Raw genomic sequence first — 18,593 nt, 5'->3', positions numbered from 1 at the left:
CGGTCTTTAAGAGAAAATGAAACCTGTCGACCCGTTTGACTAAGGCCTGTAACCCCACTGTCGTCTTTAATGCAGGTTCAGAGGCAAACGGGTCTATATTGCATACTATTTATAAGACCACGAGAAAACGCCAACATCGCAACCTGACCATACGTGTCAACCCGTTTGACTAAGGCTGGAGGCCCCACTGTCGTCGTTAATGCAGGTTCAGTGGCAAACGGGTCTGTATGGCATACTATTCGCAAGACAAAGAAAGCGCCAAAATCACAACCCAACCATACGTGCCAACCCGTTTGACTAAGGCTGGAGGCCCCACTGTCATCGTTAATGCAGGTTCAGTGGCAAACGGGTTTGTATGGCATACTATTCACAAGACACACGAAAACAAGATTTAAAAATGATTTGAAGTGATCGACTGTGTCTGGTTCTCGGACATCGGTTGGTGGATCGTTCCGGAGCTTGGGGGCTGGGTGGGGGGGGGATCTTCCACTTTTGGAAACTTTTGATAGTCTAGGGATGGTCGGGGGACCGGAATTTTGCGACCGTGGTGTGCGTGATGGATTGTATTCTGATGGTGGTTCTCTGGGATATGGGGGTGCTGGGCCATTTGGAGCTTTGTGGGTGATTGGTGTTATTTTGAATTGTATGCGATGTTTGGCTGGTGGCCGGTGTGGGGATGCCGGAGTTGGGCTTGTGTGGTCGTGCTTTTTGGATCGAGTGGGTACCCTTGCGGAGGCGTTTTGGGCTAGCTGGGGCTTGTTTGCTTGATTTGCGTGGCGTCCCCCAGGTGGCGAGTTACAATAGTCTATTCTAGAGGTCATAAAAGCATGGATAAGCTTCTCTGTGTCGGATGTAGACAGTATGTGGCGTGTTTTCGGGATGTTTCTGGGATGGGGGAGTGCTGTGCGGTAGATGTTGGCGATGTGGCTGTCGGGGGATGGGTTGCTGTCGAGCATCGCGCCTGGGTTCCTGGCCGTGGAGGATGGCACCGCGGTGCGGCCATCTATGTGCAACTTCTGGTCTGGCATGTTGTGTTTGTAGCGATTCGGTTCAATAATAAGTATCTCTGTCTTATTGGAGTTGAGCTTAAGAAAGTTATATGCCATCCAGTCACTAACATCGCTAATGCAGTCTGTTAGCTTAGAAAACGTGTGTGTTTCGCTGGGATGTGGGGAGATGTGGGGCTGTGTGTCATCTGCATAGCGGTGAGGCTGTATGTTGTGGTTTCTGGTGGTGTCTCCTAGAGGTAACATATATAACGAGAACAGGATAGGACCTAAAACTGATCCCTGCGGTACGCCGTATTTAACCAGGGAGTGATGTGACTCCTCCTCATTTACATAAACAAAGTGATAGCGATTGGTTAGATACGATCTGAACCAAGCTAGCGCCTGACCACTGATGCCAACATAGTTTTCTAGCCCATTAAGTAAGATTGTGTGATCTATTGTGTCAAAGGCTGCACTAAGGTCTAATAATATAAGGAGTGATGTTTCGCCACGGTCGGATGTTGGGAGAAGGTCGTTTGTGGCTCTGGGCAGCGCTGTCTCTGTGCTGTGGTGGGGCCTGGGTCCTGGTTGGAACTTTTCATACGCACTGTTGTTTGCTAGGAATGTGCGTAGCTGGCTTGCCACTACCTTTTCTAATATTTTGGAAAGAAAAGGGAGATTTGAGATTGGTCTAAAGTTATTTAGATCTCCCTGGTCAAGGTTTGGTTTTTTAATGAGCGGTCTAATAACTGCTAGTTTGAAAGCTGTTGGAATGTAGCCTAATTCTAATGATGAGTTAAAGACATTTAGTACTGGGTTAGACACTATAGGGAATACCTCTTTGAGTAATTTTGTGGGAACAGGGTCCAATATACAGGACGATGATTTGGATGACGCTACTAATTTAGATAGCTCTTCTATTGTAGTAGGTTTAAATGACTCAAGATGTTCGTATGGTAGGCAAGCGTTAAATGTATTACTGGGTAGAGTGGTGGCTGCTTGGGTACCTACAATGTTTTCCCTAATAATCATAATTTTCTTAGTAAAGAAGTTCATGAAGTCGTTACTATTGTGTGGGAGTTTATTAGTGGGTTCTGTTTGTTCTTTATTTCTAGTCAGTTTCGCAACTGTGCTAAAGAGGAAGCGAGGGTTGTTGTGATTTTCTTTGGTAAGATTGCTGAGATACGTGGATCTGGCGATTTTTGTGGCCTGTCTGTGGTGTTTGGCGCTCTCTTTCCGTGCTGCACGTCATGCCTCTAGGTTTGTGCTTCTATAGTTTCTTTCCATTTTTCTAGCAGCCTAGCATCCAACGTGTTGGAGCGGATACTGTTCAGGTTTTCTGTTGCAGTGTCTGGATCTTCGGGGTTGTCTGCTGCATGTTTCGTTTGGGACGGGTCTGGAGGAGTGCTGGTGGGGTTGTCTTTGGTGGTGGAAATTGTTGTTCTGGCTGGTCGGTGGCGTGTTGTGGATCGAGTGATCATATCTGGAGGTGCCGTGTGTGAGACAGGGCGGTGGTCTGGGGCTGCGTCGCTCTGGGGTGGTGTCTCGATTTCGAATTTTTGTAAATTGTAGCTACACCACCCCCTCTCCCCTCTCACCGCCACTTTCAGAGTGTGCTTGTAGCAGCTAGGAGGCTGCTCAGGTTGCAGCAACAGTACAATTTGTCCAGTTAAAAGTTGTTCTATCACTGAAATAATTTTAGAGACATTATTTAAAGATAAAAAAACTACATAGTGTTGCTTTAAGCAGCCACGTCACAGGAGAACAAGTGAACAATGTCCCAATGTCAAGTGAGCTAGAGTCCTTACCTGTGCCCAAACCTGCATACACATTCTCAACATCTGAAAATTGGGAACGAATTGAGACACTCGCCGAGCAGCACCCGCAGCCGGCTACAGTGATTGGGTGCGCCGCTTTAATTTGCCCGTTTAGAACGTTATGCGTCGGATTAGTTCCGCTTTTGGCGCTTTCGTGTAAAATCAAAATAAATGTATACTTTTTTATTTGGTCAGCACGGGGTGGCCACAGGGGTGGCCAGGGACTTGTCTACAGAGGCACGGGCCACCCTATTATCAATGAAATAATTACTGACCAAAACTTAGATGCACTCTGTTTAACAGAAACCTGGCTTAAAGCAGAAGATTACACCAGTTTAAACAAATCCACCCCACATTATTATAAACATGTTCCTCATCTAAAGGGGAGAGGGGGTGGTGTAGCTACAATATACAGTGAAATATTCAAAGTAAACCATAAATCCAACCTAAAATTTAATTCGTTTGAAATAATACTGTTAAATATGGAAATAACTGATCGCAACAACAAACGGCTTTCGTTCATTTTAGCTACCATATATAGGCCTCCGGGCCACCACACAGATTTTCTTAAAGAAATAGCAGACTTCCTATCTGAGCTAACAGTCACTGTAGATAAAGCTCTTATCGTTGGTGATTTTAATATCCATGTGGATAATCCAAAAGATGCATTAGGACGTGCGTTTATGGATGTTCTAAATTCTCTCGGCATTAAACAAAACGTGTCGGGGCCCACGCATACTCGTAATCACACACTAGACTTAATTCTGTCACTCGGACTCAATATTAATGACATCGATGTATCGCCCCGGGGCGATGCCGTTTCGGACCGTTGCCTTCTGTCATACACAATACTTCTGTATGGGACCGCTCGGTCTACAACATGCTACAGATTAGCCAGAACAATAATTTCCACCACTAAAGATAGCTTTATTAGCACTCTTCCAGACCTGTCTCAAATGAAACATGTAGCAGATAACCGTGAAGATCTAGATATTATAATAGAAAACCTGAACGGCGTCTGCTCTGGCACGTTGGATGCCGTTGCTCCCATTCGAAAAAAGAGAATCAAAGAAAAACCGCCAGCTCCATGGTATGACCATCATACTGCAGCCCTTAAAAAAGTATCTAGAAAAATGGAAAGAGACTGCCGAGGCACAGGGTTGGGGGTGTGGCGTTCGGCGTGGGGGGGGAGTGTTCAGCACTGCAGACAGGCTCTTGGAACTGCCGGATCTGCCTATCTCAGTACGCTTATTAAAGAAAATCATAACAACCCTCGTTTCCTATTTAGCACAGTTGCGAAACTGACTAGAAACAAAGAACAAACAGAAACCAATAGTAAACTCCAACACAATAGTGATGACTTCATGAAACTTCTTTGCTAACAAAATTGTGTTTATTAGGGAGGACATAAAAACTACGCGGGCGGCCACCACTCTGCCCAGTGGTACATTTTCCGCTGGATTGCCGGGCGAACATCTTGAGTCATTTAATCCTACTACAATAGAAGAGCTCTCTAAACTAGTAACGTCATCCAAATCATCGTCCTGTATACTAGACCCCGTTCCCACAGGGTTACTAGAGGAGGTGTTTCATGTAGTGTCGGACACGGTACTTGGTGTCTTTGACTCATCTCTAGAGTTGGGATACGTTCCGGCGGCTTTCATGCTGGCAGTTGTTGGACCGCTCATTGGGGGACCGGGCCTTGACCAGGGAGATCTTAATAACTTTAGACCGGTCTCAAATCTACCTTTTCTTTCTAAAATATTAGAAAAAGTAGTGGCAAGCCAGCTACGCACATTCGTAGAAAATAATAATACATATGAAAAGTTCCAATCAGGATTCAGGCCCCACCATAGCACAGAGACAGCGCTGCTTAGAGTTACAAATGACCTCCTATTAACATCCGATCGTGGTGAAATCTCAATCCTTATATTACTAGACCTTAGTGCAGCCTTTGACACAATAGATCACACAATCTTACTCAATAGACTAGAAAACTATGTTGGCATCAGTGGTCAGGCGTTAGCCTGGTTCAGATCGTATCTAACCAATCGATATCACTTTGTTTGTGTGGATGAGGGGGAGTCATATCACTCTCCCGTTGGATGCGGCGTGCCTCGGGGATCAGTTCTGGGCCCTGTCCTGTTGTCGTTGTGTGTGTTGCCTCTGGGAGACATTGTCAGGAAGCGTGGCATGGGTTTTCGCTGCTGTGCGGATGATACCCGGCTTTGCATCTCGTCGCATCCTAGCGAGGCCCACCAGTTTTCTAAGCTAACAGACTGCATTAGTGATATTAGGGACTGGATGGCACAAAACTTTCTTATGCTAAACTCCAATAAGACAGAGATACTTATTATTGAACCGAATCGCTACAAACATAATATGTCAGATCACAAGTTGCCCATAGATGGCTGCACGGTGGTGCCATCTTCCACGGTTAAGAATTTAGGCGTAATGTTCGACAGCAATCTATCTTTCGATAGTCATATCGCCAACGTCTGCCGCACAGCATTCTTCCATCTTAGAAATATCTCAAAAATACGCCATATGCTGTCTGCATCAGACGCAGAAAAGCTTATCCATGCTTTTAAGACCTCTAGAATAGACTATTGTAACTCGTTACTCGGGGGATGCCATGCAAATCAGGTAAACAAGCTACAGCTGGTTCAAAACGCAGCCGCAAGAGTGCTTACTCGATCTAAAAAGTATGACCACATCAGTCCAATTCTGGCATCTTTACATTGGCTACCAGTTAAATATCGCATACAATTTAAAATATTACTAATCACCTACAAAGCCTTAAATGGCCTAGCGCCCTCGTATATTAAAGAACTAATATCAGAATACAATCCATCACGTAAACTGCGCTCACAAAATTCTGGTCACTTAATTATCCCTAGAATATCAAAAGTGTCTGGGGGTGGTGGATCCTTTTCCTACTTGGCCCCTGGGCTCTGGAGTGATTTGCCGAGTAGTGTTCGAGTATCAGACACAGTCGATCAATTTAAATCTAAACTTAAGACATTCTTCTTTAACAAAGCATTCACATAAAATGTCCAGTAAATGTACTTTTCCCGCTGTAATTAGTTTGTCTAGAACAAAGCACTCACATACCTCATATGGGTAATATACTATTGCCGCAATGGTTAGCCTGTCTGGAACCACTATAATGTTTGACACTTGCATTGCATGCGGGCGGCCCCTGCGCTGGTGGAAATTCTGTTTTTCTCTCCCTGTCTCGTCCTCCACCACGGGGACGGTGGGGCGGGCAGACCCGGTTCCTGTTGCTGTGGGGATCATCGCATCACTGATCCGCTGGCTGTCCTTCGGCTTGGTGGCCGGCCGATGCCCGACCAACGACCACCGGCTAAACAAATTTAATTCGCTTACCCGCCTCCTATCCCTACCGTATCTATATATAGATATATATTAATTCCTCCCAGGGGTTTTTGTCCTTCTAGGAGTTTTTCCCATTGGGTTTTTTCCTGGGGGTTTTTTTCGTCCCGGGGAGAGTCAGCAGACTTTGGCTTAACTTAGCACTTTACTGTATACGTTACATTATAAATATGCTCGCTTGTACGGTTTAACCGCTATCTCTACTTCTTATATTATCTGTTGATTTTCTGTGTTCTCCTCTGCATCTTCTCATGTGGAGCTGCTTTGCAGCAATTGACACTTGTGAGGGGCGCTATATAAATAAAATTGAATTGAATTGAATTGAATTGAATTGGCCTCCGTGTAGAACCGCCACTGGCTCCGATGCACGATCTGATCAGCAGTAATGGGCGGGTCAAATGAAAACTGTAATTGTCATAAAAATTAAACTCTCAATTCAAATAATCTTGACGAGAACCTACACGAGAATGATAAATATTCATACCTCAGTATTATTGCACGGTGTTATCTGCTCATAACGGTGGCTTATGGTGGAGAGACAGAGTGACTACTTCGTTTTGTAGTTAATAAACTGGTTTTGCATTTCACAATTGAATTGTTTCTGTGTTCAATGCTCATGAAATTAAAGTCACTATTTCTGCCTTTTGATCCAGCTACAAGCTGCGAGTAGCACTGTATATCAGTGAGAAGGTTAATTTTAAAGGCCATGAAATTAACATTTCTTAGACGTTAATATACGATTATGGATATATGTCTTCGGTGGACGAACATAGTAGCCCCTTATGGAATGGCTGAAATTCCACAATGGGGCGTATTTGTTCCTCAGATGTTGCACAATAAATTTGAATATATATTTGAATATATTCATTATTAATCGTGAATGAAAAGCGAGATTCGAACGAATGTCCGTTAGTGAACTAATTGTATACACTATTTACATCGTAATTCGGCCAGAAACATCAAGATTGTGAGATCAACAAATCGTTTTGGATTAAAAGGCTCGGATATTCCATTTCCTTGTACTTTTGGGGATTTATGAACAATTTGTTTTGGACAATTTCACCGAAGCGGATAAAGGGAAGATTTTGAAGGTAAGTAAATATCCTAAATCGGCGCCGCCCGGTTCAGGTAACTAACAACTAGATCACAGTTTTATGTCTGCTAAAAATCATATCATGGTTTGTGTGCTTAATGGAATCCCGAAAGTCTAAGCTTTACAACAATGTGCCGCATGACTATGGAGTTGTATTTGTGTCAAATTAAATGAACGCAACTTCTGCAAAAACAAACGATACAAAATATACATTGATAAAAGAAAAAACACTCTGAAAATAAAAACAATCAACTAACTAGCAAAAAAATTAACATCATCTTTAAATATACTGCATTCTTTGTTTGTGGTTTTCTGGGTTTGGCTTTCACTTGGCATGGTTTTGGGTGTGCTGCGGGTGTTTTCGTTTTCGCTTTCCGGGTTTTCGTTTGTGCTTCGCGGATTTGCGTTCTCCATTTTGACACAATCCTCTCGTGAGGGGCGGGCTTAACAGCGGTTTGCTCTTATTGGCTTGTGAGATTTTGATTGACAGCTCATTGAACCGGAACCCTGGAACAGAAGGTGGCGGAAGTGCACCAATAAGCTGGATGCCAACCGCTGTTAAAAATAACAAGAAGACGACGATCGGACGCTGTGTTTAAGCTGGGCTTACATGTCTGGACTCTGGAGCTGCAAGTAGTCTAAACAAACCGTTGTAAGAGTATATTAAAGAACATTAATGATAAAACACGGATATTTTACACGTCAGCAGAAGAATAACAATAGTTCAAGATGAGTAATCGGGAGGCTCACGGTCCGGAGCATCAACACCATCCTCCTCGGCCGGACAATCGAGGCAGGCTGAGGTAAGTTTGTAATATAACTATCAAAATAAATAAAATAATCCCACTGCAAGTTTTATTCATGTGCTGCTGGAGAGGTTTTTACTGTTAGCCTTGCACAGGGTGGCCAGCTTCAAAATTTCAGAGTTCTAATGTTAACCTTGTAAACTTGCGGTTTTCTAAAGCAACAATTAGTTACAAACAAGTCATACACTTTAAAGTATTTGTGTTGAATGATTATTGTGCTATATGTAGTGATGTCATTAAATGCTTATTGTTTATTTTACTGCCCTAGACGGGGAAACTCAGGACAAGGCAGCACTTTCTGTCCCATGCAGTGGTTGACAGGCACCTGCTTCTGTCAATAGAAAAACGCCTTCAAAATAACTGAGTTTGATCACACATGCCTGCAACAAAGGCCAAGCAAATGAATTTAAAGAAAGAATGGAAACAGCAGTGCAACATGATGCTTACCTTTACAGTGTGTCAGTTAAAATGAACTCAAGTGTCTAGACAAAATGTTTCTCCCAATAGTAATGTCTTTTTTATCATTTATAGATGCTGTTTAACAGTTGTTAATGATTTTACATGCATCTGAATGGTTTATAGAGTCTTAAAGGGATAGTTCACACAAAAATGAAAATTCTGCTATCATTTACTCAGCCTCATGTGTTAGGAATCAGGTGGTCAGACACGGAATCTAATGCAAGTAAAAAGTTTATTAAAAGTCAGACAGACAGCGGTAGCGGCACTCAATAAATAATCTCCCGAAGGCCAGCCAGGTATAAAAAGGCTATAGTCCAAAGTTCTTAAATAGGCAACCCTCTATTCTCCAGATGATCAACCAGGAATGAAGGTGATAGTCCACAGTCCCGAAGAGTCCTCGGTTCTATTCTGAAGGCGAGAAACACCGAGCACAGCTTGGAGAGAATTAGATAATCCACAGTCACAATGAGTCCTCGGTTCTATTCTGAAGACGAGAAACACTGAGCACCCGCTTGGAGATGGAGAGGATAATTCACAGTCACACGACAGCCGGCAGATGAAGGAGATAATCACTGGATGTACTGGAGAGAGACGAAAGGGTTAATCCACTTGCGATGAAACGGGAACTTTAAACCGGGAGCTCACGTTAAGCAGCGAATCCTGGAGGCAACCACTGAACTCGGAAAACACTGACTAGAAAATGAAACAGAGCAGCAAAACATGGCAATGATCAACCGGACAAAACAACACGAGCACGCAAAGAGACACGCACACACACAGAAGATTAAATAGGCAGAGGAAATAAGCGGCAGCTGGAATTAAGCAGCAGACGAAAGGGAGAGAGCGGGGGTGCGTTCCACTCCAGTTTTAGACACTCACTCGCGAACTTCCCTAAGCACTTCCCCTCTGGTGAATCCCTGTCGCCATTTTGAAGTGCGTTCCACTTCGTCAAGTGGACGAGGGAAGTTTGTATGGACAGACCCTCACTCCCTCAATTTTGACCGAGGGAGCGAGTCTGCTTCATATGTACACTTCATGCAGCTTCATATCCCACAATGCAACACGATTGTGACGTCACTTCAGCAACTCGCGCTTTGCACATAGAGGGGGCGGTCTCCACTTTCCATGTGATCAAGGGCTTAGGGCGATCCATTTGAACCCACTTCAAGTGTTCTAGCAGTAGTGTACAATGTAAGCAATGACGTACATCCGAGTGAACGAGACTAAGGGAAGTTAGCGAGGGAAGTTCATAAAAAAACGAACTGGAACGCAGGGCGGGTGCACACAAGAGGGTATGACACACCCACAAAGGTGAGAACACACACACACAGAACCATGACAACCCCGGGACGTAACATCATGTTGTTGTAAACCTGTTTAAGTTTCTTTATTCTGCTGAGAAGATATTTTGATAAATGATGGTAAGCACACAGGAGAGTGTACCCATTGACCTCTAAAGTACAAATAAAATCTAAGGAAGTCTATGGGTACAGTCTTGTGTGTGCTAACCATCATTTATTAAAATGTCTTCTTTTTCTAAAATGTCTTGTGTTCAGCAGAATAAAGAAACAACATGGAGATGGGATGAGGATGACAAAAAACACTTGTGATTGTACATGCTACTAAATGGTTTAAAAAGTCTTAAATATTTTTGTTACAAAAAAGTTATTTCTCAAATTAAATGGTTGAATGGTTTAAAGTGATTTTCCTATTGATTTATTACACAACAGAAAATGGAAGACAGTACATTTTCTATGTCTTGATGTTTAAACACACAAACAGAAAGCAGTTTCTAATCTAATCATCCATATGCCGATATATAACATGCATAATGTCTTGCATTGCATTAGTCCTTCATGTTTAGCTGCGTTGACTCTCAGATATGTAAAGCACAGGCTGACAGACGCAGTGAGAAGGCATGATATATAAAGATAAATTACCAGCACAACGCTATAAAGTGTTGGCATGAATAACCCTGCAGATGCATATGAATCTGAACACAATAAGAGGGGAAGCCCAGTTGGTTCATTATTCATAGGTGTGGTTTGGGCGTAACGTCAAATAAACCAATCAGAACACTATCCAACATTCCCTTTAAACGCAAGGGCGCAAGTTCCATGGCGGGTTGCTATTATTATGACGGATTTACCAGGCGCACGCCAGGAGCGGTTCACAGCTGAGGAGACCCACGTTCTTGTAAGAGCAGTCAAAGACAGAGAAGTTGTTTTGTATGGGGATAGGAGAAACCCGCCCACATCAGCGTCGGTTAAACAGGCGTGAGAGGAAATAGCCGCAATTGTCTCATCAGCTGCTCCAAGCACTACACTGATGTCAGGAGACGGGGGGATTCCAAGCTTGCCAGCATAAATCGGGCACGCCGGGCACACAGGAGGACATCGCTGCGTCCACCCTCACCGCTGAAAGGGTTTGGGTGCTTTGAAATCGGACACAAGAAACGCAAGCAAGGTCCAACCCCAAAGTACACTTACAAATCAAGTTCATATACATTAAGGTTTCTTATGAAAACATTTTAATTATTAAGTTATTTAATTATTTAGATGAAATAAACGTAATACAGCCACACAACAAACTTATGAAAATATTTTAATCATTATTTGCATGATAATTTTTTAACGCAGCCACACAATAAATAAAAACTATCACCACAATGCTCACCACAATGATTTCCCTTATCTCATGTATTAATATTTTTTATTGTAACAATTTATGATTTAATGATTTCCCTTATCTTATATTTTTTATTGTAACAATTTATGATTTGCAAAAATAACTGTTGCATCTGTGTAGATTAGATAAGCAATGCGCGTTGTGCACGCTATACATTATGGTCAAGCATGCGCCCTTAAAATAGCATAATGAACAACGCGCAACGCGCCACTGACTTTAGACTAGTTTTTTTTTGGTTAGTAGCGCAATTGTTTTTTGAAACTGCAAATTAGCATAAGAGATGGTTTTCGCCAGACCACGCCTCCTTTTTTGCGCTGAACCACCCAGGGAGCGCAAGTTCATTCCCTAGTTTGCCGACGTGCGTCTGTGGAGGGAAAAACCCGCTGTGCGCCGTGGCAAAATACGAAATGATACATGCGTCACTGACAAAGTCAATTGCGCTGGGTGCAAGATAGGGCCCAGAGTGTCTGTTGGTATAACTCCTGGACATTCAATGGTGATATCAAAGGCTTTTGGTCTGACAAAGGACAATAGATCTCTGGCACCACGACCACACCATCATCCTCTGTGACAATGTCAACAATTTCCCCGTGAAGAAGTTGCTCCACCATCTGAAAAAGAAACAATGTGTTATAATGCTAACCAAATTTAGTTTGATAAATTTCTAAGGACACATAATTACATAATGCCAAAGTAACTATATGCAAGTACATGAATGTCAAGAATAAAATCCTGATATTTACTTTATGTCATTCCAATCTCATGTAACATAGGCCATATTTACACATGGCATTGGATGAGTCTTGAGACCTTTAAGGGGAGGGGGACAGCACACTACTTACTATGATAATGAGTAATGACTTTGCAAAAAAAGTGTCGGGGGAAGGATGTATTATTACAGTGTTTTTGTTGTTTATTAATAGTTTAATGTCATGCTACCTACCCAGCTAGAATTATGAATAAAAATAAAAGATGAAAAATGAAACATTTATTCTTGATAAATATTCTAAAATTAAATCTGGTCTTACAAAATAGGTGCAGTTCACCTGCCGAATCAAGCACTGTCTCTTCTTCCATTGCAGTTCTTCATAGTACAAGAGACGGCTGACCAAACATCACACCATAGAGGCTCAATTCTAAAAAAAAAAAAAAGAGAGAAGTATGGTCAAATCATAGCTTATTAAAAAAATGTTTGTCCATAGTAAATCATCATGTGAAGTATTATGGAAACCAAATTAGTGGCATTTCAACATTAAGGGCAGGTAGGCTGAATACCACCAGATGTGGTGCAGATATGCACCTAAATAAGACAATTCTGTCGTCATTTACTCACCATCAAGTCGTTCCAACCCCTTAAGACTTTTGTTCATCTTCTGAACACAAGTAAAGATCTTTAAAATGTTATCTTTTCAAAGAGAGCTTTCTGTCCCATCAGTAACAGCAAACATGACTACCACTTTCAAGGCTTCATTTTAACCTTATGTAGCACGGTGCTTTTGTAAACGTGCATTAAAGATTCATTGATTTGAATTAAAACTGATTTAAACTTAACATACGCTGCAAAATATGTTCTCACACTTGTTCTTGTAGGAATAGCTAACATGAATTCTATGCTGAACTTGTTACATTTCAAATATTATAAAAACATCAACTAAAAACACCTAAAAAATATACCAAAGCCCCTTTAAAGTGGTATTTTATATACAGAGAACAACATGAACTGGTTCAGTGCCTAACTGGAGAAATGACACTCTTTGGTCCTGATAAGTAATATAAAATAAAAAGCGGAATTAGGCTAAAATCTTACATTTGTTTTTGTGTGGACAATAGCAAAGATAAAATTGTTTTCCTACCCACAATTAAATAAAGATCATTATCTTTGTGTTTCACATATCCATTGTAAGCCTAACATATGTGCCAAAGTAAACTATGGAACAAATAGTCTGTTACGTTACGATCTTTGCTCTGCTTTGAGAAACGCAATTCCATTCATATACAGTTTAACACAACTGTTGCAGTCTTCACATTAGAAAAATTTGTAGTGTGATTATTTTATTTATTTTGATGGTTATTGAGAGCTTGCCTCGGGCTGCCTCGATTGTCCGGCCGAGAAGGATGGTGTTAATGCTCCGGACCGTGAGCCTCCCGATTACTCATCTTGAACTATTGTTATTCTTCTGCTGATGTGTAAAATATCTGTGTTTTATCATTAATGTTCTTGAATATACTCTTATTACGGTTTGTTTAGACTACTTGCAGCTCCGCTGAAAAACAGCGTCCGATCGTCTTCTTCTTCTTGTTATTTTTAACAGCGGTTGGCATCCAGCTTATTGGTGCACTACCGCCACCTTCTGTTCCGGGGTTCCGGTTCAATGAGTATCAAAATGGAGAACGTAAATTTGCGAAGTGCAAACGAAAACTTGGAAAGCAAAAACGAAAACACTTGCAGCACATTCAAAACTATGTTTAGTGAAAGTGAAACTTAGAAAACCATAAACAAAGAATGCAGTATATTTGGAGATGATGTTGATTTTTTTGCTAGTTAGTTGATTGTTTTTATTTTCAGAGTGTTTTTTTCTTTTATCAATGTATATTTTAAATGAAAACACTTGCAGCACATTCAAAACTATGTTTAGTGAAAGTGAAACTTAGAAAACCATAAACAAAGAATGCAGTATATTTGGGGATGATGTTGTTTTTTTTGCTGGTTGGTTGATTGTTTTTATTTTCAGAGTGTTTTTTTCTTTTATCAATGTATATTTTTGTTTGTTTTTGCAAAAGTTGCGTTCATTTGGTTTGACACAAATAGAATTCCATACATGACCGTATATTTTAAAGATTTAATGCTTCAAAGTTAAAATGACGTAATGCAGCCTCAAGTGCAAGGGAGGGGGTGTACCGTGTACGGCACAGTGTTCCTTATCAGGTTAATTAATTGTTATTATTAATTCTGCTACGCCAGGTAAAACCTGATAAATTTGTATAGTTAATTACAGTTAATTATACATAATATTCCCTTTTGAGCTAAAATCTAAGATTCTCTTGGGAATCTCCGTAGTGTTTCGGTCGGAGGTTCATAGAGAACTGCTACATAAAAGAATGCTCTCCTCGTACTCCCTGACTTTGCACAGTGTCTGTGCAAGAAGGCTCACTTGGGGGAACGCATATTTGCGCAGACCCCACAGCCAGCTGTGCGTCAGTGCGTCCATGCCAAGCATTCCCTCGGTCAATGAATAAAACAGGCGACAATGGGTTGTCTCCGGAGATGTAAACAGATCTATCTGTGCTCTGCTAAAACGTTTTGAAATCAGCTGAACCGACTCGGGCTGGAGTCGCCACTCGCCGGGGCGCGCTGCTTGAGAAAGCCACTGTATTGAGCGACCCCGATATATGAATGGCACGAAGCGACCTCAGATTCCTCTGACTCCAAATGAGGAGATGACGGGTGAGATGCAACAGGTGACAAGAGCGTAAACCGCCTTGGTGATTGATATATGCAACTGCCACAATATTGTCGGTGCGGACTAATACATCTTTGCCCTGGAGCTCGTTGCTGAAACGGACGAGAGCAAGATAAACAGCCCACAACTCAAGGCAATTTATTTGCCAGTGCAGCTGGGGTGACGTACAGACCCTGAGGCTGTAAGCCCGTCATACGTGGCCCCCCAGCGGTCTAATATGGAGCAGCTCAAGTGGTGTCACAGCCACTGCTGCAGCCATATGTCCCAGGAGCTTCTGAAATTGTTTCAGCGGGACCGCGCTCTTGTCTTTTGAATGTGTTTAGGCAAGTCAGGATGGACTGTACACGCTCTTCTGTTAGACATGCAGTTAAAAAAAACGAATCCAGTTCCATACCGAGAAAAGAGATCCTCTGCGTGGGGCAAAGTTTGCTCTTTTCCCAGTTGACCTGAACACCGAGAAGGGTGAGGTGTTTGAGCACACGATCTATGTGAGTGCAAAGAATCTGATGAGACTGTGCTATTATGAGCCAATCATCAAGATATGCCAGAATGCACACACCACTCGAATGCAAAACGGAAAAACGGCCTGTGTCGTAGAAGTATCGAGACATAAGAGTATGCGTCCTTCAGGTTTATGGCTGCAGACTAAACATTTGGACGAATGCTTTGAGATATACTCTTGTGTGCAGCATTTTTCTTGGGTACAATGAAGTAAGGGCTGTAGAAGCCCTTCACTGTAGCGAAGCAAATGCACGCAAATTTGGGAGGGTGCCGAGCAAATTGAATCATATAGCTGAGCCGAATTGTGCGTAAAAGCCAATGTGACGGGCTAGGAAGCTTTTCCAAGCCTCCAGAAACAGAACGAGAGGTATTAACAGCACAATCGAAGTACGCGCGGCGAGCGGAGGAGGGGTGATCGTCAGTGCGCTCTCTTTGGGCACACTGACAGAAGTGTTGTGTAGTGAAACACTCACCAAACTCCGCAGATGGGTGGCTGAGCTGGAGAGACTGATATCCTCTGGAAAACGGGGGAATTCGTTTCTGACAGAACAGAAACAAAATGAAACCAAGGATTCCCCACCCGGCCCTCCTCCGGGGGGAGTGGTGCCTTCACCATCTCCTGAAGAGCGATCCCCACCATCTCCAGGTCGCCCGTCTCAGGGCCGCGTTGATTTACTTTTTCCTCTTCGTGTAGTGGGCCGGGCGGACTGCTGACGACCAGTTCCTCGCTTCTTTGAAGAAGTGGCCCGGTGAGGAACGGAGGCGGCCGCAACAGGACACCCTCGAAGTGACCTCCCTCGTGCAGATCCCTCAGTGCCTTGTCCTGGTGGACCTGCAGCAACACCATTGCGTGCACCGCAGAAGCGGCCTCCCCACAAGCCCAGTAAGCACTCTCTGTCAAAGCAGAGGTATGCCTAAAGGCCCGTGATGGAAGGGTCGGTTGGTCCCTCCAGGTGGAAGCCACACCGGCTGGACACAACTGCATCGCAACTGGCCGCTCCACTGTTGGGATATCGATATAACCCTTTGCCATCCGCCATCAAGAGAGGTGAGGGGTGATGGCTGAAACGGCCGGTTCCGGGAGGAAAACGGGCTTTACCACGACCATGTCAACTCATACTGCACCTACGGAACTGGTGCCTGAGCCTGCGTTGTCCTGGCAGACCGTAAGTACCAGTCATCCAAATGCGATGGACGCAATCGACCGTGACACGAGCGAACTCGTCTTTCTAGAGACAGCTGTTCAACTCGTGCAGCTCTTTTAGGGAAATGTACTCTTTGTTAGATGTTAGTGCTGAGTTGTTGAGTACGCAGGGGAGAGGCGACACACACACTCCAAAAAAAAAAGAGATCAAGAGTTGGAATTCAGCCGCGAGGTTCTGTAGTCCAACCAACTTCGACACACAGAGAGTTCTTCCAAGAGCAGAGTTGCTTCTCAAATGCAGATCACTGCAGGCTTTCTAAGCGAAAAAGCTGATTTGATAACTGCACCTGCCTCTTGTTAAATACCAGAGCCGCGGGGCGGCGCCGGCAGATGCTAATATCTGCATGCCAAGTTCATTCGCGTTTTAATAGTTTCTCGAAGCAGATAGGTCTCTGCGAAGCGGTTCCCAATTCGTTGGTCATGAAGTGACGTCGTAGTGACCGACTGAAAGGGAATTTAAACTTTGAATTATACACAACAGAGCTTTGCTATGAACTATTACATAAACTTCATGTGGCTCATGTTATCATATAACTTTAAGTCCAAAAAGTGTGAATTTGTCTTTCCACTTCATGGTTTTGTACTGATGAGAATGATACAGACATGTAAGAAAGTTATTAATGTAGTTCTAAACGTAGGTTCGGGAGGAGCCTAAACATTCAGGCCTGTCAATCATCATTATCATGGGCGTATATAAGGCAGCCTCTGGTTCGCTCTCTCAGAAGGTTCAGAGCTCAGGTACAGAGCTCCCTTCGAGGACATCAAGCCAAGTTTGTTTACCATAAATCATTAAGACCTGAATGTGCAGGTGAACTAGTGAAACAGCTGTTAGCATATATTGTCCACAGAACTACCACATAAGCTTACATACATAACTGATGGGTAAATATCACTGATAACACTAAATTCAGATAAACTATCATGTACATTTAACTACATTCAGAACATCTCCTGAGAGGAACATCTGCAGTGCTTAGTTACATAAAAAGCTGTTTTCAGAAGCCCATCGACTGATTGTTTATAGCTTCTGTTTTTAACTGTTTTAATGCGTGTGTTTCTATAAGCAAATATAAACTGTTTCTAAAACATGTTGCATATGACATCGAGTCCACATGTGGGAGTACTCGCTCGTAAACAACACGGTGCTTGTAAACAATGGCATTGCGTGTGTATGGAATCATATTACAGCACAGACTTAAAATATCCTGTAAAGCATCCTTACTGAAAGTTGAAGGATACATGATAGTGAATTACTCTGTCTAAACTGCACGGCATGTAGAGAATTATACGCCATTAGCCGTCCTCGTTTGTAAACAATGGCCTTTTCTCAATCCGAAGTGTGCATTCTGCTGAGGTTACATATGCAGGCTGAACTGCACAAGCCATAAGCATATTACATGATAGCAAATATATAGATGAATATAAATTACTTACTTCAGGAATATTATCCTCCTCCAGTCTGTCTTTCATTGTTCTTCTGGGTTAACTTAAAGATGAATGCTTCTTTACTCTTCCTCATTGTCCAGACATAAATGAAGATCTTCCTCACGTATGTGTATAATGTTTAACATCCAAATATGCGGTAAAGTCTTTAAATCTGATCACCTAGTTTTTTGTAACGCACCCTGTTTATTTTCTTTATTTGACAAAAACACAAAGATTTGTTGTTATTGTGAATGTACACAAATTAAAGAAGACTCTTTACAGTTTCAAATGATGTATAACATGAAGTGTATGATTATTAATGATGGAGTATTTTAAGTTAATTCTGCTTTGATGAGGAGAAAACACGTCAAAACGCGGCACCGCGTTATTGGACCTCAGAGTGTTAACGTATATCAATGCCATTGTTTTGTCTCAATGTTAACACCAGTATTGTTTTTTGTAAGTTATGTTTGTTAAAACTACTTAAAGGTCCTAATATAACTAAGGCCTAGTTCTGAATTATTCTAAATCCTGTCCAGAAAACAGCCCTTAAAGTCTGAAATTTGAAGTTTCAAGTTTGATAAATGTAAGCATTTGGCAAGCAGTTAAAGGTTTATTAATGTAACTTAACATTAATAGCAAAGTTTAGACCATTTGGTTTTAGAAGAATTTGATGGGAAATGTTTGAGATTACTTTAAAATCTCTAAATGTTTTGCAGACTTTTGATATCTCAGTGCTGATATCTGAGGACAG

General features: G+C 42.3%; 1 protein-coding gene across 3 annotated transcripts in view; it reads left to right on the top strand.

Moving 5' to 3' along the window:
• Positions 1 to 18,593, top strand: part of LOC141353302 (kelch-like protein 33) — a 91,790-nt gene that overhangs the window by 70,405 nt on the left and 2,792 nt on the right. The window lies entirely within an intron of this gene.

This window comes from Misgurnus anguillicaudatus, chromosome 21 (assembly GCF_027580225.2).
Source record: "Misgurnus anguillicaudatus chromosome 21, ASM2758022v2, whole genome shotgun sequence".
Lineage (NCBI taxonomy): Eukaryota > Metazoa > Chordata > Actinopteri > Cypriniformes > Cobitidae > Misgurnus > Misgurnus anguillicaudatus.
The sequence above is the reverse complement of the archived record's forward strand: the minus strand, read 5'-3'. Positions and strand labels throughout refer to the sequence as shown.